The sequence below is a fragment of the Labeo rohita genome, chromosome 9, assembly GCF_022985175.1.
Source record: "Labeo rohita strain BAU-BD-2019 chromosome 9, IGBB_LRoh.1.0, whole genome shotgun sequence".
Taxonomy (NCBI): domain Eukaryota; kingdom Metazoa; phylum Chordata; class Actinopteri; order Cypriniformes; family Cyprinidae; genus Labeo; species Labeo rohita.
This window is the reverse complement of record NC_066877.1, coordinates 9,600,742-9,624,493: the sequence shown is the minus strand read 5'-3', so window position 1 is coordinate 9,624,493 and position 23,752 is coordinate 9,600,742. Positions and strand designations below refer to the sequence as shown.

The following is a 23,752-nucleotide window of genomic DNA, read 5'->3' as shown; positions in this document are numbered from 1 at the left end:
TTTAACAGCTCTGTTCCCACAATAGAGATCCCAACCGCCTGCTTAAGTTGCTGGATTTGACATATATTCGCGTAACACCGAGGATCATCTGTTGATCGATATAGTTGAAATCTCGCTTTTGGTTTGTTTTTGTTTTAAGGCATCATGTTAGAGAAAAAAATGAAATGATGGCTGCTGGGAAATGTCCATTGTCATTCACTACATGTTGTGTGCACACGCCATGGAGTCATTCCACATTGTACAACAACCGCTTTCCCTGACATATCCAATGCTGTAAGGGATAATTGTATATAAGCGTAGTTTAGTGTTTATAAATGATATTCACTGAAGTGAGGGAATGAATTGGCATGGCAAGAAGTGCACATTACTTCACTGGAAGTGAATGAAACTTGGGTCTTGATGTGAAGTGAGATTGGCTTAAATGGTATTTAACGCTCATGTTGTATTTTAAATGCTCAAACACACTTTCTGGTTTACTTTGTCTTTTTTTAATCTGGTGAGCACTGAAGGACATCCTTTACATATCATCAGTGGAAAAAAAATGACATCATTTCTGTTTTGGGTCTCAGAAGTCTCTTGTTAAGGTGAATGTAGCAATGCAGTCTTGTTGGTTATATTGCATTTTTATATAATATGTTTTTACTGAAATCAAATGTTTCTGTAATTAACAATACTTTGTAGAATGTGTGGTTGAAGTTCAATACTATCTGTATATTGGGTTTTAATTAAATACGTGACCGTTGACCACAAAACCAATCATAAGGGTCAGTTTTTTGAAACTGAGATTATACACCATCTGAAAGATGATTTAGCTTTCCACTGATGTATGGTTTATTAGGATTGTACATATTTGTCTGATACAACTATTGGAAAAACTGGAATCTGAGGTTGCAAAAAAATCTAAATACTTAGAGTTCTTAGCAGTGCATGTTACTAATCAAAAAGTTTTTATATATTTACTGTAGGAAATCTACAAAATATCCTCATGGAACATGAGCTTTAATTAATATCCTAATGATTTTTGGCATAAAAGAAATATGCAATGTATTTTTGGCTATTGCTACAAATATACCTGTGCTACTTAGGACTGGTTTTGTGGTCCAGGGTCACATTTGAGGATCCTTAAGCAAAGTACCTATAGACGGTCTCAGCGGAACATGGAGACATTGCTTTAAAATGATGGCAAATGAAAGTTGAGTCCCAGAGAAAGATTTATTGCATTTAATACACTGTCTGATTGCTGTAGTAATTTTAAAATGGTTTCTTTCATGGCAAAAGTAAACATGCCGCATCTTGTGATTTACAGTTGTTGTGGTCTACATTTATGGTCATGTTCTTGATGCCATTCCTTTCCATCTCCCTTTCACAGACTCTTGCATACTTCCTAGCATTATGATAATTGAATTTTACACCAGTCAGGATTTCGCCCACTCGGCTTACGTGCTGTAAGTGGCTCAAATACTGGGCTACTTTGAAGACAATAATCCTATTTTTATAGTTTCTCATGAAACATCCTTAGAGGATTGGAAAAGCTAACCTGCTTATACTTATTACACAACGCTGGTACTTGTGTTGTATTCCCATCACATTTATAAAATTCCCAAACCGTATGTCTATTGGATTTCTTGTCTGAGTTATGTATCGATTTGAATGCACGATAAGTCTATTTTTAGTTTCGACTGATTTAAAGTTTCACTCTCATCACACCCACCACTGTCGTTTCTTCGCAAATCGTGATTTGTAGCATTTCTGTCTTGCATTGTCAGGCATGTGGAATCTTAGGCATGATGTCTGAACACGGTACAACTCACTTGCATTTTCTTTTATGAAACTTGTATGTAATTGTCACGTAGTGTCTGTCATTGCGCAACAAAAGACAACATAGTTGAGCTTACGCAATGCAGCAGGCGCAATCTGCCATAAACAGGATCCCCAAAGGCAAGGAAAACCTGGAAATGTTAGGGAATTTTGAAACTGTGATTTTCAGGACTAGAAATGTTCTAAAGGAAATTTCTGGATTTTTCTAAAGAGAGAAAAAGCTTTTTATCAGTACAAATGTTTTTGAAAAATTTGACCCTGGACCACAAAACCAGTAATAAGGGTAGTTTTGTTTTGAAATTGAGATTTACACATAATCTGAAAGCTGAATAAATAAGCTTTCCATTGATGTATGGTTTGTTAGGATAGGACAATATTTATATTTATATAAATATAGATAAATATTTGGAGTTGAAAATCTGGAATCTGAGGGTGTAAAAAAAATCAAAATATTGAGATAATCACCTTTAAAGTTGTCCGAACAAAGTTCTCAGAAATGCATATTACTAATCAAAATTAAGTTTTGATATATTTACAAAATATCTTCATAGAACATCTATGAAGATATTTTTTACTTAATATCCTGATGATATTTGGCTTAAAAGGAAATGATATTTTTAACCCATACAATATAGTTTTGGCTATTGCTACAAATATACACATGCTACTTAAAACTGGTTTTGTGGTCCAGGATCACAAATGATTTTTAAAGTGATAATTCACCCAAAAATGACAGTTCTGTCATTTACTCCCCCTTATGTTGTTTCAAATTTGTATTGTTTTTTTTTCTGTTGAAAGACAAAAGAAGATATTTTGAAGAATGTTGGTAACCAAACAGGTACTAGTAGTCATTTATTCCATAATAGAGAAAAATACTATGGAAGTCAAAGGTTACCAGGAACTATCTGGTTACCAACATTCCTCAAAATATCTTCTTATGTGTTCAAGAAGAAAAAAATTCATACATGTTTAGACTTCAGAAGCAGTAAATGATATCAGATTTTTCATTTTTGGGTAAACTGTCTATTTAAGCATCCTTTTCCATTTCATATTTACGAACAACTGTGAAAGGTTGTGAAATTCAGTTATAAAATTAGCTAACTAAAATCTGAACACAGCACTGTCATCACAGTGTGCTCCTCCTTTTATTCCTGTGGCATAAGAAAGGAATCTGAATACTCCTTAGTCCTGAAATAGTCCTGGAATAGTCCAAAAATGTCCCGAGCGCTCTTGTTACTGATCTCATTTACAAATGTGCTGTTTTCTGGACCGGGCTTTGGAATGTGCTGTGCACACGGTACTCTCTCAGTACCAGCCACCAGTCCCAAACAAAAGACTGTTCAGTCAAAGCCTTTCTCTCCATTTGAGCTTTGCCATCTCTTGCACATGCCCATAACTTTCAGTGTAAACTCATTGGTATGTCCACATTCTCCAAATTATGGAATCCACCATTATTTATGCTGTTTTTTGTATGTTATTACGTTACAGTCTGTGAAGACAAGAGATTTAAATCTATTAGTGGTGTCAGCCCTCGTTCAGAAACACTGTATGTTGTGATTTACGGATGAATCAGTCAATTAGAGACATGTTTGGTTTTGCAGTTCCAGACATGATTTGTTTGAAATTATAGTTCACGTTTGTTGGTAATTGCGTCCGGCTTAAAAATCTTGCAAGGCAAGTGTTTTCTGCGTCTCTCAGCTGGTTTACGCCAACATCTCCGCAACTGGCTCCCTCAGAACTTTGACCTAAATGTACTTTAACTTTTCTATAAAAGGCTATAATTATAGTGTTTATGGATTTGGCAGAGTTATGCAAGTATTCGGCGTAGCCGCAGATAGTTTGTGGTTTAGTATTTTGTAAATGTATTGATTTATCACATTCTAGTGGTTAAGGCTACCCGTTTTCTTCGCTGGGTGGATGTCCACTAAAATGTTGATAGTTTGTATTAGTAGATGTTCATGGTGCTCACATTTTTGTGAAATCACCCTGTTTTAAACTCTTAAGCTGCAGAATGGATTTGGATGGTATGAACAAAAATCCCACGTATCTTCGTTCCATAAATTTAGATGTGCGGAGAGAGAACGGCTCACATCTGCAACATCACGTCACAGTGGAGTTTGTGGCTTGGAGCTGGAAATTGCTTTTTTGTGACGTGCCGTCCTACAGCAAATTTTAATCTTTCCCAAAATAAGAGAGAGAAAAGGCCCAGATTGCCAACCCCAGAGACAGACGCCCCCGTCTAATAGAGCGCACAGATGACGGTTAAAGGTCAGGCTGGAGTTTTGTTATTTTTACCATAATCATTTGTAATCTGGAACGGCCATTATGCGTGCAGCTGATTTAGCAATGATGGAACTGAATTGGTCGTCGTGCCTCTGGTGAGAAAGAGGATTTATCCTGCGCAGTGCACGACGCTCCCGAAATGTGTTATTCCCCTGCTTGGATGGAATTTAAAGGCCATATATGTTTTTTTTCTCTTTAGCGCTGTTTTTTATAGGTCATATGTGGAGACTAAAGAGATTTGACTGTGAAAGTGATCATGGACCAAAGACTGTTCCTCTAAATCAGCAAAAAACTGACTGAATCTTTTTTTTTTTTTTTTTTTTTCCCTCATGGAATATTCAGTGCCTGCAAAGACACTATGAAAGATGACAGTGTATGAAGATCACATATAGGCATTATTTCAACACAATCTCAAGGAAAAAGATAACTATTTTATGAGATGATGATTCCATATGAAAATGTAACATTCACTGGGATGTAAGCAGATAATATCAAAACACATTAATTCGAATTTGCCTCCATTTCTCCAAAACATAAAATAGTTATGAATTGTTATGAGATTTCTTAGAGCATTTAAACAGTTTTTTGGCTTGTGTGCATGACAGTATGATTATGACAATATTTTAAAGGGTTAGTTCCGAAAATAATCCCATTATTTACTCACCCTCCAGGCATACTAGGTGTATATGACTTCCTTCTTTCAGACAAATGCAATCTGAGTTCAATTAAAAATTATCCAGCCATTTCCAAGCTCTATCATGACAATGCGTGGGTGTTTCTCTTCAACAGTCCAAAACCAGTCCAATAAAGTGCATCCATCCATAATAAAAAGTGCCTCACGCTGCTCCAGGGGGTGAATAAAGGCCTCCTGTAGCGAATCAATGCGTTTTTTTTAAGAAAAATATCCTTATCTAAAACAATAATGACTAATCTAGCTTGCGCTAACAATCGTACACAAAAGCAGCTCCAGGCAAATGACGTAGGATGTTTGCATTGCACATGCGCCCATGAGCCAACGTTTGTTTACAGGAGCAAAGGAGGCAAAGTTTCCTTACTTTAGCAAAGGAAAACCAGTCTCCTCTTGGTTTATATCAAAATTCCAAAACATTTTTCTTTGCAAATCCTTGTTTTGAACTTATAATTCATGACCAGTGCTTTGTTTGCCTTTCTCCACGGCGCGTCTGTGTTCGTCATGTCTGAGTGGCACATGCGCAATGCTGATATCCTACGTAATCCGCCCAGGGCTGCTTCCGTGTACAAGCAGTTAGTGCAAGTTACAATTAAAGTGATTCTTACATTTTAAGTATAGATATTTTTTTCTTACAAAAACTCATCGATTCGCTACAGAAGGCCTTTATTCACGCCCCGGAGCCGTGTGAGGCACTTTTTTTTATTATGGATGGATACACTTTATTGGACTTATTTTGGACTGATGAAGAGAAACACCTGTCCATGCCATTCTAAAGCTTCGAAGTGCCAGGATCATGTTCAATATAACTCCAATTGCATTCGTCTGAAAGAAGTCGTATACACTTAGGATCCCTGGAGGATGAGTAAATATTGAGCTAATTTTGATTTTTGGTCGAACTATCCCTTTAAATATGACAGAATTCTCAACAAAAGACAAAGTTGATTGCTCATCGTCAGGCTTTTTTTTTACATTTTCACAATAGCCTCCTTTAGCTTTGTTTTCCGTGTAGACTTGTTTGTGTGGGTTGCAATCTGGGTGTTCAGTGCCTTTGCGGTGGCATCCGTTTAAAAAGGGCAATTTATTTAACAAGGGCATTGTTTTGTTAATTGTGGTTTCATTAAGGGAACAAGGTTTGTTGACCATGGGGAATGTTCTCATGAGTAACTATTAGCAGTTGAGAAGATTTTTACTGAGGAGCTCTACATCGTGTGAAAACTCACTGGGAAATTGAACTAGACTATGTCCCTTGGCTGAACCTCCTTCTTTCACAAGCTTTCCAGGGACTATCACAGACTTATATAGCTGCATAGAGCATCTTTCTCTTTCTGGCTTTGTTCAGTCTTTGCTGGATTGCAGTCCTGGCTGCTTCCTCCATCCATCCTCTGATCACTCTTTTTACTGTCAGACCTTCTCAAGCCAGAATGATGACTTGCCAGCATAAAGTTTGGTTTGCATTGCAGGTTATTGTAAAACTCCTGACTGTTTGACTGTCTTGTAAGATGGCAAACCACTGTTTTGTAGACACTAATTTTTTTTATTACATAACATTTCTTTACATTCATATACATTTGTTTGTTTCCTGGCAGACTGATAAAATATTTTTAGACACTGGCTTACGGAAGTCCAATCTGATGGAGCCTGCGTTCTTTGCAAGTGCTTTCCAGTTTTCTGAGCAATATGCGTCAGGCGGCCAGTGAACCGAATCTGTGGCCATGCCAGCCAAGACTCTTCACTATTTGTTCTGTCCCTGACCTCTATCATGTCACTCCATCATCTGGTCCAGCAAGGTGATTGTTTTTTCTCATACTAGCAGATATCACACCTAATCTTCCTTATGAAAGGTTCTGTCAACTCTCTCTGTAATATATATGCCCTTTCTTCTGCACACACACCCGCATTCTTGATGCATCCCAGATGCATCCCTTCTGCTTGGGAAATGGGAAGTACATAATCAGACACCACATATTTAGCCTTTCTCTTTAGCACCCTATTGCCATTTACACCGAACTGATCATTAATTCATTTTCCAGTCATAAACACCCTGTGAAGGGCTTCTTGAGCTGTAATTAAGGGTCGCCTGCTCTTAACTGCATGGCTGGTTTTGAATTTCCTCAGCGAAATGGCCATTCTGGACTGGACAGGGTGTTACAGGGTGAGTGTGAAATTCAACACCACCTCTAAGTGCTTTATTGCAGCTCGGAGTGAGCAGCAGATTTGGGCCCTGCTGGCCACTCTCCCCTGCTGATTCAGAACCTTATCCCGCCCTCCCCCTCGCTCGCACAGGACCGTGCTAAAGAGCAGAACGCAGGCTCAGGTGTTGCTAGAAGTCATGGGAATTTGAGTTTCTTTGTGTGTCTGAAGAGGATGGCTATTGCGTAACTGATAAGACCTGCATGTACTTGGAACGATCTTCTTCGTGTCATTTAAAACATGTATGCATTTATTTGTTCTGTGGAACACAAGATCTTGTTCATACAGTGAAAGTCAATGTTTTAAGCTTTAGGTTTAGTTTAGCCAAAAATGAAAATAATTACTCACCCTCATGTTGTTCCAAACCTGTAAGTCCTGCGTTCATCTTGCAAATGCAAAAAACTGATATTTTGATGAAATCCGAGAGCTTTCTGACCCTGCACAGACAGAATATAATTAAGGATGAACCACTAATGTCACATGGACTATTTTAACAATGTTCTTACTACCTTTCTGGGCCTTGAATGTGTCAGTTGCGTTGCTGTCTGTGCTGTCTGTCTAAGCTCTTGGATTTCATCAAAAATATCTTAATTTATGCTCCGAAGATGAACGAAAGTCTTATAAGTTTGAAACAACATGAGGGTGAGCAATTAATGTCCAAATTTTTCTTTTTGGGTGAACTAACCCTTTAAAGTAGCGTTACAGTAATCCATACAAATTTATTTTTTTCAGTTCAAGTCTTTGGTGTCATGTAGAAGTGTTTATTTACTGTCAAATCAAATATAAACATGGATCAACTCATGTTTACTAATGATGAACACAAAATGTTCACATCAAAGCTCATTGGTTGTTGTGTATCGCATGACTCAAATTTTGATGTTATTGATGTGTCACTATATTGGCTTGGTGGCATTTCATAGGGCTTGTCTCAGTTAGGGATGTGCATTATGACTACTTTCAAAATCGTTTAAACAAATTTTGTACCCGACCAAAAGTCTGAATGTAAGAAACTCTCAGAAAACAGCCAAATAAATTGTGTGTAAGCGATCTATTTGTAATACTTAATCTATGAATCAAAATTAATTCCAGATACCTTATCATCTTAACTGCTCTTACTTTCAAACGGTTTACAAACGGTTACAATTTACAACACTGTTAGCAGCAAAATCAGAAGACAGGCTTGATGAAAATGCAAATTCACACTCAGACAAGCAGAAACACAGTGGTTACTGTGTAAACAAAACAGCGCTGCATTGATAAACACCATTTTATTAAACGTTATACAGAGATGATACAGTCAACAAAATCTTTCTGAAGAAAGTCAGTACCCTTTCATTCATAATGTTACCCCCTTTAAAAAAAAAGTTAAATACACTCCTACACATTGCTCGTCTTCCTAGTGGATATTTATGAGCAAGCACTGATTGACACGAAAAAAACAAAAAACATACATGCAAGGTCTAAGGTGAAGTAATATGAATTTGTTATCTGCTCCAGATATCCACAAAATAATGCAATTTTTTTTTAAGTAATATTAAATTCACTAAACTTCGACTAGTCAACTAGTATTTCAACTAGCAGCTGCAGTTCCATTGGTCAGTCAACCGATTATCGGCACCGATATTAAAGAGGTCATCGGATGCCCATTTTCCACAAGCTGATATGCTTCTTTAGGGTCTTAATGAGAATTCTATAACGTACTTGGGTTAAAATTTCTAGTAGTAGTGTAAAAAAACACCCTTTTTACCTTGTCAAAATCAGCCATGTTTAGAGTGAGCCATTCTATTGCATGTTCCTTTAAATGTTAATGAGCTCTGCTCACCCTGCCCCTCTCTTCTGTGGGGTGAAGAGCCGGTCTGTTTAGCTGCATTTAGCCGCGAAACTTGCTAACTAGCACATTATTAAGAAAGGTGACTTGCTTAAAAATGTTAAAAACCCTTACACTCACTTCTGCTGCAGGTGAAGCTGGATCATGAATGATTCGCGCGAACATAGACGCATTTATGTAGATAGCCGGGCGCATTTCCTTCTAAAACGAAAGTAACGTTTGTCGGGAGTAAATGACGACTGCTGTGATCGTTGTTACATCCAACAACAGAATACCTCAATCGCTCAATCGGAGACATTCTTGTCTTTGAGTCGAACTGTTCACAGCTGAATCAGGGTGGGTCCAAGGTAAGACGATCATGTCAATCAACTATGTGGGAGCACCCAAAAATACCACTGGGTGGATTTTTATCATGGTAGGGTGGTTGTGTACACACTGTCAGCATTTATGTTCAAACAACATGTAAAAGTGAGTTTTGCATCCGATGACCCCTTTAAGCATTTTTGTGGGTATGGGTATCGGTATCAGTCATTTTCAAAACTGAATTTGCCAATAAAATTATTTAAAAACATTTAAAGAAAGTTTTTGTCAGAGCCCTTGTTATTCTTAATTTTGACATTAATTTGAATTTTTACTCCAGACATATATATCGGTTCAGAATATCTGTTATCGGTCTACTTGATCAGTAATAACTGGTATCAGCATCAACCCTGAAAACACATATTGGTCAACCTCCAGTCTCAGTGCCCACATTTGCAGTCTTGGTCACTTGAGAGTGCATGTATGTTACTGTAAATAATACTGGCTCAAAACTGACAAAGCTCAATGCCCGTAATGCACCCTAATCCACACCACTTTAGAGCAGTATTTGAGGCTAAGTGTATCCTATCATTCATCATGTCCAGACACGTGACCCAAAATCACAAGATTATGAGGACAACACTATTCGCAAGTGTTTGTATTGGGACAGGGCCTTTGTAAATATGTGTAAAAGAGTGACATTCTTCCAAATGTATCCTTTTGTGCTTTGTGTTGTGTTATGACAAAGTCAAAGAGGTCTGGAATGACATGGGGGTGAATAAAATGTGGACAGATTTTCCATTTTTGGTGAAGTGTCCCTTTAGCATTTCAGTTAATAAGTTAATCAGCCAACATCTTTGTATATCAAGTGTTTTAGGAGCTAAAGCATCGACAGATGTGTTGAAATAGTTGTGTTGACCATAGCCACATGTTGGAGACAGTGAGGTTAATTGTCTGTGAATAGGTAACCAGGGGCTGTGTTTGTATTTGTGTGTGGATATCTGTGACTGCTTTAGAGCTCCACAGCCCAGGGCCTGAACACTCACAGTCAGCCTCTGAGATAAAGGTCATGACCACAGATTTGTGCTGTCAACCACATGGAAGAAGAGATGGGAGATTGAGCTAGAGGGAGGGTGAGAGATAGAAAGAAAGAAAGAAAGAGAGGAAGAACGGAGGAGTTCACATTAGGAAATTCACACACGAAACGAAGATGTACCAGAGGGACGGAGATCGAGAGGCAGGAAGTTGAGCTTTATGTGCTGTCACTGTCAAGTTTGATTGTGTTGGTGCAGTAAGTGTTTGCTGCTTTGTTTTGTCAGAGGGTTTGTTTGGAGCGGAGCTGGTGAGTGTTGCTCCAGTTAATTTAATTAACTTGGTTTTCTGCTTGCTTGAATCCAATTGTGTGGAAGTGTTTGGCATCACTAAATAAACAGTTTTGTTTTTGCTGAAGTCCTTTTAACAACAATCTCTATGTTTTGGGATGAAATAGTAGAAATTCTGACCAAACCAGTTTTATTAATCACTAATACAGGTCTCGACAATAAGGACTGCTCGATGGCCCAGGGCCAGTGTGAACGTTGCTCGGGCCAGTTGACAGAACGAGTATCGTATGAGTTTGTGATATATTGTCTACGATAATATTGTAGGCTAACTGTTGTTTTAACAATCTGACATTTCCCTCACTTTAGGAAAAGCAAACAAAAACACACGCAGTCATTGACTGCACACACTATGTGAAGAAATAGTAGGTTAAACTTCTGCGTGCATGTTTGGAGTTGATGCTTTCACTGCGTGATTTAGCCCCTTAAAATGCATTTAGAATACCCCCAAAAGTCAAAATCGGGGCAAAAATGCCCCTCTATTTATAAATGACATAATTAACCAAAATTATAGGAAAAGTACCGTTTTTATCCAAATATCAGCAAGATCACAAAGTGATATTGATTTTTATACTACAGTTCATTAAACAGGAAGGTAATATTAAAAGACGTTTTAGATGCCATATTGTCTGTTTTTGTTCTATTTTGCCAACGAAAATAGCTCCAAACAAAGATAAAGACAATGTTTTGCATTTCTGAGCAACTTAAATATAAAACTTGGTTGAGTGATTTATGTGTCAGTACTTTTTGAACATTTCCAGCACATTTTAACAAAACCATGATAATACTGATAACCGTGATAATTTTGGTCACTATAATCGTGATGAGAAATTTTGATACCGTTACATCTCGAATACAGTGAACGCTATGTAGTATGTTCACTTGCCTAACAATATTTTAAATTTAAATGAGTTAAGTTATTAAGTTGCATAGTTTTGGTGTCATAACCTTTTTTGTAAAGGTTAAATTTATCAGAAACAATGAAAACAACAACTCTTTAATTTATTAATTTATGTTATTTTATTTTATTTTTACATTTTACATTTTTAGAAAAAATCCTTTTGTTAGCCCTGCAATATTTACAGTACTGTACAACAGCAACCCATGTACACTACAGTGAGAAAAATGTTGTATATAAATACCTTTCTTGTTACTTTTCATCAGTTTTATGTCCTTGCTAAATAAATTTAATTTTCGAAAATAAAATCTTATTGACCCCAGACTGTTAAATGGCAGTTTGCTAAAAAACATTTCTTTAGCTAAAATTAATGTTGCCAAAACAATTTTGCTAAGACAAAATATTATTCTATTAATTCACTGAAATGTACAGTCAGAAGAAACTGATTCGTGGAAATGAATCAATCTTCTCAGCTCTATTCTGCTGTGGTTTATTATTTCTGTTTTAGCACTTTCATACTTTTGAGTTGAAAAAGCAATTGTGTGCTAAACTGGCCTAACCACACTAATAGGCGAATAAAAAGTGCATTTTTTTGTTTACAAGATCAGTTATTGTTAAAAATATTACTAATATCTATTATATTGCTCAGCCCTGGTCCTTACGCACAATTAAACACACTTGCATATTGAGAAAATATGGCAAACTGTCTGAAGATACCTGATTCCCTTCTCGGAAGCCAGAGTAAATGAATTTGATATCCTTATCTCCCCTTTTCTCAGTACACAGAATGGATGTAGAGTAGGACTCTAGTATTTATTATGCTGTGTTTACATCGAGAGTCACGTGATCCTACCTGATCTACATCTCCAGACCTGTTCCTTCTCATAAATGAACTTTGAACATGGGTGAGGTTGTAATTCGCATTAGCAGTGCCACAGTTTCTGTGAAATATTTCCTCCAGTACATTTCTCCTTCCTTTCGGAAGACAACACTGCTTGAACTCCTACCCAGTTTCTTAGAAACTGTGACGGGGCCTTATAGACAATCCCATTATCTCTTCTTTTATCTTACTTTCTCCCTTCTTTACCACACAGTTTTTTTTCTTGCCTCCTTTCCCCCCTCTTTTCCTTGTTGCTCTTTACCTTTCAGAAGCCTGTCATAAATCTTTATCACCGAACCACATTCACGCCGTAATCTGCAGGGTCACTCATGCTTGGAGATGGTGCTTTTTAAGGCTTTACATTGTGACCAGGAGGAGAATTTATAGTTTTTTAATGCTCCAGATTTTAGCTTTAGAACCTCTGTTTATTATGTAAAGATGTTATCCACTTTGCAACTTATTCTACAAAGCACACATTTAGACTCAAACCAAACACAGTTCTCAGCTCATCAATGATACCACGATAATGAGTAGTGGAGAAAACTTCCTACAAACTCAGATTAAGCTCCCGATGTACTCAGGGCTTTTTTAAATGTTAGTGCTTTCCTTTCAATAAAATAAACCAACACCAAAAATGAGTGCTGTGGGAAAACAACAGTTAAGAAAGCATGTGATCCTGATGATGTGGAAATGTTATTCATACAACAGATTGCTATAAAATAGGCTTTACAGTATGCACATTACAACATAAATAAGTAGCTTTACAGTATGGCCTAATGGTTAGAGAGTTAGGCTTGTAACCCAAAGGTTGTTGGTTCGATTTCCGCACCAGCAGGAATTGAAGGTGGGAATTGTGAATGAACAGTGCTCCTTCCACCTTTAATACCATGACTGAAGTGACCTTGAGCAAGGCACCAAACCCCCAATTGCTCCCCGGGCCAGGAGCAATGGCTGCCCACTGCTCCGGATGTGTGTTCACAGTGTGTGTGTGCGTGTGTTCACTTCTCACTGCTGTGTGTGCACTCGTGATGGCTTAAATGCAGATGACCACCATACTTGACAATATGTCATCACTTTCACTTTTCACTTTCAAATTACAACATTTTTACTATAAAGCAGCTTTCCAGTGTGTTCATGTTCGTATGACCTCGACAGAATGAACAGGATAAATTAACTGGAGAGGATTTCCACCTCAAAGAAGGCGAAAAGGTAAACATTCCAGGTTTTTTCTCCATATAGTTGACTTCAATGAGGATCAGTGGGTTGAAGGTCCAAATTACAGTTTCAGTGCAGCTTCAGAAGGCTCTACACAATCCCAGCTGAAGAATAAGGGGCTTATCTAGCAAAACGATATGTCATTTTATTAAATAAAATGAACATTTCTATACTTTTGTTACCACAAATGCTCGTTTTGCACTAGCTCGACGCAATACATAGTCACGTTGGAAAGGTCAAGTGTGATGTAAGCGAGAGTACCGACCCAGTGTTTACAAAACGACCATGCAAAGAAAGTCAAATGCACTTTACAAAATAAGGTAAAACAACAATGTCTGACGATTTTGAAGCTGGAGAAGAAAATGAGATGGAGTTTTTCATCCTGCCCAACCTTTTTGAACTGGACGAAGAACTAACCACATGTGAGTTTTCCAACATGATTACATAATGTGCTAAGTTGCAGACACGTATCGCAGAGCTAGTGCAAGATGAGCATTTGTGGTTAAAAAGTATATACATTTTTATTGTTTTTTGAAACGACAGATTGTTTCGCTAGATAAGACCCTTATACCTCGGCTGGGATCGTGTAGAGCCCTTTGAGGCTGCTTTGAAACTGCAGTTTGAACCTTTAACCAGTTGGTTTCCATTGTTGTCCACTTTATAGAGAAAAATCCTGGAATGTTTTCCTCAAAAACCTCAATTTCTTTTCATCTTTTCATGAACATCTTGGCTTACATGAGGGTAAGTAAATTATCAGGATTTTTTTCTTCTGGAAGTGAACTAATCCTTTAAAGATTTAACCTGGCAAATTTTGGAATTTTATTTTCCTCAGAAGCCCTGCTAAACGAGAATTAGTTTCCAGATTATTTGTTGCAATTCAGGCAGCTCTTGCAATTTTGTGTGCAGTACGCTTCGGTTACTGGACTGCGTGTGGCCCATAAGTGTGCTGCCTTAGAATGTCTGGAGATTGTGTGAGTCTGATCTGAGCTAAACTGTTAAGACACCCCTTTGTCCATGTCCCAGTGGTAGATCCCATCAGCCCACCGCTTTGTGTAAGTACCCTGCACTCTCTCTCTAGCATGTTCGCTGGCCTTTCCCTGGTTGTGCTGCAGTGTGAATTGCATGTCGGCTGAGTGTGCAAAACACTTCTTCTTTATTCATGAAGGGAATGGAGTCCTACAGAGAAAGAGCACACACACGCTTTTCCTCTCACGGCACACTTTCATGGAAGCACAGGAAGGTATTTGCTGATGAAGCTGTGGCTTGTATTTGTTGGGCCGGTGCCACGGGTGTGCTTGGGCCATTGCCTCTAGGCATGAGTCAGGGTAATCGACTAGTCGTCCATCAACCAGTCGACTAAGAGGATAAAAGACACTCAAGAGACTTCAGCTTTTAGACAGTTAGCCTGGTATAAAACCCTCTCTGAAAGCCATCAAAATAGAAGCTACAGTTCAAAAGTTCGCGGTCAGAAAAGTTAAAGTATTAGTTCACTGCAGAATTCCTGATAATTTACTCACCCCTGTGTCAGCCAAAATGTTCATGTCTTTCTTTCTTCAGTCGAACAGAACTTAGGGTTTTTGAGGAAAACATTCCAGGATTTTTCTCCATATAGTGGACTTCAATGGGAGCCAGTGGGTTGAAGATCCAAATTCTAGTTTCAGTGCAGCTTCAAAGGGCTCTACATGATCCCAGCTGAGGAATAAGGGTCTTGTCTAGCGAAACGATGCACTGTATGTCGTTGAACCATGTAGATTTGCTGAGTCGTAATTTCCTCACACTCTGGCCTGGCTTCTGCCTCAAATGGAGAATCCAGCTTGTGTCGTTGTTGGTGGGAATTTTCCTTGATATTCTACAAGGGGGAAAAAGACATGCATCAGTGCTGTTTATAGATTTCTGATGAGAAGTTTTCCTATGGTGTTTTTAGATGTGTTTTCAGACAGCTTCGCATTGCAGGTCTTGGAGCCTTGGAGATTAAACAGCACAGCATCAAACTTGGAACTGCTCAGCTGTGAATGTGAGTATGGGCTGCAGCTTTGATGGATGTAACAGATTGGAAGCCGAGGGGTTAATCTCTGTGAACCCTCGGTGCTGTAGGTATAAATGAGAATGGAAAAAATGAGTATGAATGGCAGACAGACGAGGGACAGAAATGACCTGACCTGAACCTGCACTGCGGAGACGAGAGTCTTGAGCTGTTGCCAGCTCTCCTGTTGTTTTGTTTGACTGGAGCCTGAGCGGTGTGGTATGTTAGCACATTATTTATTTGTACACGCGCTCACATGTACACAGTCGCAAACTTAACAAAAGCTAAACTAAACAAACTCAGTCAAATTACTTTTTTACATACATTAGCACTGTGCTCAGGGTGTGGACAAGCACAGGATAATCAGTGAAGTTGTATGGGAAACATAGTCATGCTGCCATTATTAGGTGTTATAATTAAAAAGGTTTTGCATTAGTGCTTTTTGTGCTTACATGATGTCAATTATTTTTTTCATTTTTCCTTAGTTAAGTAGCCAACCAATACAAGTAACCCTGATAATGCATTATTTGCTCCATCCAAATATTGCTCCAAATATTGTTACAACATGCATTCAAACCATTGCATATTCTGACAAGTGGTTACATTATTTTCAGGGTCACACCTACATTTTGATGAGTTTAATAATGCGTGTTATCGAATAGTCAGTAGCCAACCACATATTTCCTCTTTTGCACCATAAAGTCGAACAACTGATAATTCCATACATTGTATGCAGTTGAGGTCAAAAGTTTACATCCTCCTTTCAGAATCTGCAAAATGTTAATTTGACCAAAATAAGAGGGATCATACAAAATGCATGTTAGTTTATTTTGTACTGACCTGAATAAGATATTTCACATAAAAGATGTGAAATATAAGTCCACAAGAGACAATAATAGTTGAATATATAAAAATTACCCCGTTCAAAAGTTTACAACCCCTTGATTCTTAATACTGTCTTGTTACCTAAATGATCCACAGCTGTTTTTTTTTTTTGTTTGTTTGTTTAGTGATAGTTGTTCATGAGTCCCTTATTTGTCCTAAACAGTTAAACTGCCTGCTGTTCTTCTGAAAAATCCTTCAGGTCCCACAAATTATTTGGTTTTCTAGCATTTTTGTGTATTTAATCCCCTTTCCAACAAGGACTGCATGATTTTGAGATCCATCTTTTCACTGTGAGGACAACTGAAGGATTCATATGCAACTATTACGGAAGGTTCAAACGCTCACTGATGCTCCAGCAGGAAACACGATGCAATAATTGCCAGGGGTGAAAACTTTTGAACTGAATGGATTTTTCTTATTTTGCCTAAATATCATATTTTTTAATTTAGTGCTGCCCTTAAGAGGCTACAGAAGATGTTTCACAGAAGACAAAATAAATTAAATTTACCCTGATTCTTAAATTCAAAAAGTGTTCACCCCCCCCGGCTTTTAATGTATTGTTTCCTTCAGGAGCTTCAGTGAACTTTGAACATTCTGTAATAGTTGCATAAGAGTCGCTCAGTTGTCCTCAGTGTGAAAAGGTGAATCTCAAAATCATACACTCATTGTTGGAAAGGGTTCAAATACACAAAAATGCTGAAAAAACAAAGAATTTGTGGGAACTGAGGGATTTTTCTGAAGAACAGCGGGCAGTCTTTTTAACATAACATCTTTTATGTAAAATATCTTATTCAGGTCAGTACTAAATAAAGAATAACCATTTTGTGTGATTTCTCTTATTTTGGTAAAATGAACATTTTGCAGATTCTGAAAGGGGGATGTAAACTTTTGACCTCAACCGTATGCTGCGCCAGTCTTTCCATAGCTGTGGACATTGTTTTTGGCTACCCAGAAGCTCTTGACATCAAAGTAGGTCCACAATATGCGAGATGTACCAAGAGCAATTTGAAGAGAAAGATCTGAAAAAAAAAGTGGTCTCCAGTACAAATCAGCATGCAAAATCATAATTAATAGTAATACTATCCCGCACAATGCTCCCATTAATGTCGAAGTTTTAGGTCTTGCAAAAACTGCCAATTAAGAAACGTTTGTAAGAACATTCCAGTATTTCATCTTATAATTTGGAGACCGTTGACCTTTTGTTTATTTTGAGTAAAGACTTCATAAAGCAGATGGAGAGCCAGTTTGGTTCCCCAAGGTGAGAAATTTTCTTCTGAGACATGGTAGATTTAAGAAACTAGGCTGATTTTCAGGCTGCATCATTAGATTTGTTTGCCAAAAAGAATTCCCTTTGCAATTCACAACCCTTCTTTTTCCAGTTGACATTGTTGAAATGCATCCTTCTGTTTACAGAGGAAATGATCTGCACTCTGACCTGATCATTTCCTGTACAAGATTGTGTTTGTCCACTTGCTTTAGTGTCACATTCCTGTGCTGGATTTGGCAGTGTGAATGCACGCAGTTATTATTTCCCCAGGTCTTTAGTCTCTTTTCTTGCCCTTTTATATTACGTTGTTGTCAGACTCCAAAATTAATACTCTCCTCATATAAATGTTTTAGCAGGTAATTTTATTAGAAAGTGTGACAGTTCCATAATTACATTAAAAAGCATATCCTCTAATAATTGTATATTATAAAGTGTGTGTGTATGTATGTATATAAATATATATATATATATATATATATATACACACACACACTTTATAATATAAAATTATTAGAGGATATATATATATATATATATATATATATATATGTATATATGTATATATGTATATATGTATATATGTATATATGTATATATGTATATATGTATATATGTATATATATATATATATATTTGCTTAATTTAATGGGACTTGATTTCTTTCAAAAAAATCTTACTGACCCAAAACTTTTGAACAGTAGTTTATATTTTAAATAAAACTGCCTGTTCAACCTTTTCATGGCTCTGTCAAATTTTCCTAATTCATTCACCTCCATCCAAAGCACTTTTAGATGCTGATAATAGTGTTTTAAAACTAAAGTGGTGGTTCTTTAACTTTATCAAAAGCACCCTGTAATGAGTGTTTTGTGTTAAGTTAATAAACTGTAACGCATACATTAAGTTGTAGGCTAACCTAAGCTTGCAAATGTTTAGCGTCACCTGGGTTTGAGTCATCTGCATGCTAACAATGGTAGGCTCTTTATGGATCTCCTGGTGGGCTAATTGGATGACACATTAATTGCTTGGGCCGGTACTCAGTGAAGTGGAATGGTAATTATGGGGTGCTGCTTCTAATAAAAAGACTCCCTCACCCATCACAGACATTTGGTTGGCAGAGGGTTTTTTATATAGAGATTTTTGCATTACTGGCTTATTAGGCAATGGGAATAGAGGCCTGTGACAGCTGCAACGCGCCCCCAAGCTGAGCGGGAAATGTTGAAGGGGGTGATACAGCGAACAATCATGGAGCGAGTGTCCTCGCTGCCCCAGAACCTCTCGGGCCAAACCAGATGAGTGTGTAATTGAAGTTCTGTTTCATTGCCTAAGCCATTGCTGTGCTGAGTTGATGTCAACAGAAGAGGACATACAATGAACAGAGGGATGTGTGAATACTTGTTAGTACTCCATGCTCCAAAATCCCACAATCCTGTCCCTTGCCAGTCCTTGTTTAGTTGGCACATGGCTTTACAATGACATCATCTGCGGGGAGATAAAGATGGAAATTGAGACCCAGAAGGAGAGCCAGCATAAGCCAAGGACAGACTCTCAGTAGTACATATTGATAGACTGAGAGAGCGAGGGATGAGCTATGGATGAAGTTTCATGAATATTTTTGTGAGGCTCTACCCTGCAATGAAAAATGGTTACATGAGCATTAAAAGGTAGTGACAATAGTTTAAAATTTACCTGCCAACGATTAGCGCCGTGTGATATATCAGTATCATAGCATATAAACTGGTGAAAGAGACTGAATTTTTAATTGTACATGCTCATTTTCTCTCATTTTTATTGATTTGTTTTTAATTAATTTAGATTAAAACAAATCATTTGTCAGGCAGAACATGGAAATAATTATCAGCTTATTGGTTTATTATTTGCAGACAAATAACTCTTATAAAACATCCAGAGCTGTTTCTGAATTCTCAACTGTGTGGACCATTAATATATTAACCAAAAAAATATATGTATATTATTATGTGTTCTTCAGAAAATAAAGATATTGGAACTAATATTTAAGGTTGAAACTAGTCATTATGTTAATCTATCAAATATTTTTGGATTAGTTTAAATAAGTTATTTTCAGATAAATCTAGCAATTATTTTATGATTAGTCAATTAATCCTTTGGTTGACTAACTAATAAATAACCATATCTTCTGAAAACTTCTGCCATTTCAGTGTTTTAATCAAAAAGTGCGGGTTGCTGAGAATGCGGTTGCCTGTAATTTTGAAAGTCCTGAAAGTCCTACTAATATTAGAAAACCATATAACAAAAAATAGTTTATGTAGTTTATAAAATGTTAATTGTTGTAGTTTATATCCTGAAATTAATTGATAATTGTCTGTTGATTTTGATTGATCTGAAAGGGTTAATTAAAAACACTTCCCAACAGCTCAGATTAATTAATTATTAACTGTTGAAATTGACTCTTATGAAAGGGTTAATTAAAAAAACACTTTCGAACAACTGAAATAATCTTGATTGACTGTTGATTTTGACTGTTATGAAAGGGTTAATTAAGAAACACTTCTTCACAACTGAAATTAATTGATTATTGACTGTTATAAAATGGTTAATTAAGAAACATTTTTGAACACCTACAATTTAATAATTATTGACGGTTGATACTGACTGTTATGAAAGAGTTAATTAAGAAACACTTTTGAACAACTGAAATTAATTGATTATTGACTGTTATGAAAGGGTTAAATAAGGAGCACTTTCGAACAACTGAAATTACTTGATTATTGACTCTTATGAAAGGGTTAATTTAAAAAAACTCTTCCGAAAGACTGAAAATAATTGATTATTGACTGTTGATATTGACTCTTATGAAAGGGTTAATTAAAAAAAACTCTTCCGAACGACTGAAATTAATTGATTGTTGACTGTTGATTTTGACTCTTATGAAAGGGTTAAATAAGGAGCACTTTCGAACAACTGATATTAATTGATTATTGACTGTTATGAAACTTCCGAGCAACTGACATGAATTGATTATTGACCTGTGATATTGACTGTTTTGAAATGGTTAATTAAGAAACACGTCTGAACAACTGAAATTAATTCATTATTGACTGTCATGAAAAGGTTAAATAAGAAGCAGAAAACTTTTTTGACTCATAAGTGTTGCATTGTAGAAGTTGGTGGCTCCCTAGTCATTTTAGTTTGCAGCCCTGTTCTGGTTAAGTTATTGAGTGATTGATTAGAAAGGTAGATGGATAGGTGGAGGTAGAGGGAGGTGCAGGATGTGTTTTCTGTTGTCTCAGGCGTAAGTTCTGTTTTGACTCGCCGTGACATATGCTGTTCACGGACACGCTGCCAGACTCTGCCCTTCAGGAGCCCAGAACACGATCTGCTCTTAGCGAGAAGCTTCCTGTCTTTCCTCTGGACCCTAACCTCGCTCTCCAGAACCGCCTGCTCTGTCACGATAATGCACAGTGGTTACGTAATGAACCACCACCCCTTTAAGCTTGTCCCCCGTCGGTCAGCATGGAAGGCCAGAGTGACACACAAATGCACTGTTCCGTTGTGGGATGCGGTAGTCCCCTCCCAGCTTCTGTGACTTAGCCTTTTCTCTGCCACTGCGCTGAATGCGTTGCCAATGCGCTGACCTTCATGCATCAGCTAGGCGACACCATTAACTTTTGCCCTCCGCCCCCCTCACTTTCCTGACTGCTCATATTCAGCCAGCAGAGGGAAAGGCACACTAATTTACTAAAAATGGCACGTTCGAAACTCTTCGAAAGCTCTTGTGATCTGAAACTAGTTCTCTGTGGAGCTAAAACTCATAGTTGACAGTATCAAAAATAAAATGAAGTATAGAAAATAGCTTGATGCAAAAATAATGAAAAGCAAGCACTGTGAAAGTGTGATACAGTGTGCAAGTCAGAAGAAATTTGTGGACTAGTTAAAATATTCAAAATAGGCTATGACGATGCCGATATGCATGTAAATATGGGCCTTAAAGTGCACCTGAGGAATAATATGCTTACTCTGCAGATGTTTATTGAGTAACCAGACAGCTGTTGGCAAGAAACTGTTCTTTAATCAGGAGATTTTAGCTGTTATTGCTCCCAGGTGTCTGCCTGAGGAGAGCAGCTGAAACTAGTTATGCGCTGGTTGAGATGCTTCCTCGGTGATCTGTTGAGCACGTGTGATCCTGCATTGGATGAAAAAGAAGCTTTGAGAGCTGTTGATTTATTCCTTGTGTAAATTGTTCTAATAATCCTTAGAAGACGTTCTTATCAGAATAGTACAGTCATTGGTTACAGCCGTAGTGCTTTGTAGATACATTTTATCATCTGAACTGTGGCTCTCGACCAAGTGATGTCTATATATACTTCTGGACAGACACGCACTGCATCTGTCTCTGCGAATGCTTCTCACTGATGACTACAGGGTAAGTGCTTCGATATTCACTTAACGGCATCTCTGCTCTGACAAGTGCGCATCTCTCAGCTGTGCTTTTTTGAAGTCCTATCTTCATTGTCACGGCGCAGCTTAGAAACAGATTTTATTTGAGACTGTTTATCTCTGTGATAACTTCACAGTACTTGGGTTTCTAAATATACTGCTGCATTCTTTCACTGGTGTCTCTTTGGTTCGTATTTAAATGCGTTTTTAAGCGCACCTTCTCTTGTTTTAGATCTAATTGCCTCGTTCCCGTTGCAGCGCGCTGTCATCCTAGTTTTTGTGAAAAAACGAACTGTTCTATTTTTGGACGAGGGCCGTATTGTAGCGGAGAGGAGATACGCCGGGCAGGTGAGGAGGGGATCGCTTTTAAAAGCTTCATGAATGCCAGTCATTTGTTCACGGGTTGCCGTTTCACTGGGTGAGTGAGTTTTCAGAGTCTCTGCCTACTTCCCCTGTGATTTGCTCAATCAAGGAAAAATGAAGGGGAAAAACTCTATTCCGTTTAGAGCGGAGCTGTCATGCAGCTGATAGCTGTAAACGGAGGACTATGTGCCTGAATGTCCGTGTGATGAATCTAGGCTGCTTTTGAGTAGACTAAAGACTCTTTCACGTCTATACCGTCATACTTAACTCATTTCAATTTATTTTGTACATAATGTGATTACTAGCTTTATACAGTGCAACGTCGAAAGCTTGCCATGAAGTAATCCATTCATCACACTATTTGCAACCATTTGCATGACTCTTGTGTTGAAAGGTGTGGTAGAGCCCTGATGGAGTCGTATGGAAAGGACAAAAACAAAAATTCTGTCATCATTTCACCCTCATGTTATTCAAACCCGTATGACTTTATTTCTTCCGTGTTACACTAAAGGAGATGTTTAGCACAATGACAGCCTTAGTCACCATTCATTTTCGTTATACTGATAAAAGATGCAGTGGAAGTGAAGGTGACTGAAACTGTTAGATTCTACTCTTGTTACCAAAGGAAAGAAAGTATGTTTTTGAAAAACATGAGGGTAAGTTACTGACAAAAAAAAAAAAAAAAATCAGAAACTTGCTATAAAACCTGCCAGTCCTCTACAGTAATTCAAATTAGTAGTAGTATCACTATTTAAAAAAAAATTTTTTGTAGTATATATTTTAAAAAAGGCTTTTCCTGAATATTTATATCTGTGTGGAAGCCTGGTTCTGCCACTGAATAAAATATAAAAAAGATAATTGCGACTTTTTATCTCACAATTCTGACTTTTTTACCGCAATTCTGACCTTTTTCTCAGAACTGTAAGATATAAACTTGCAATTACGAGTTATAAAGAGATAGAAACTAGCAATTCTGAATTTTCGCAATTTTATAAATCACAATTAAATTTTTTTTTTCACAATTGTGATATAAACTCACAACTGTGAGAAATAGTCAGAATTGCAAGATAAAAACTGTATATCGTGATATGTTGTAATTCTGACTTTTTTAGTAGTAGTAGTAGTATCGCTATGTAAAAAGATAATTTTGTAGTATATGTTTTTAAAAAGGCTTTTCCTGAACATTCACCTCACGTTTCCGCCACTGAATAAAAAATAAAAAAGATAATTGTGACTTTTTATCTCACAATTCTGATTCACAATTCTGAGTTTAATTGCGACTTTCTCACAGTTTTAACTTTTTTCTCACAATTGCG

At 37.3% G+C, this 23,752-nt stretch overlaps 1 protein-coding gene across 1 annotated transcript in view; it reads left to right on the top strand.

Annotated features, from left to right (window-relative positions):
• nck2a (NCK adaptor protein 2a) overlaps positions 1 to 23,752 on the top strand; it is a 60,578-nt gene that overhangs the window by 446 nt on the left and 36,380 nt on the right. The gene's annotated exons all lie outside the window — the stretch shown is intronic.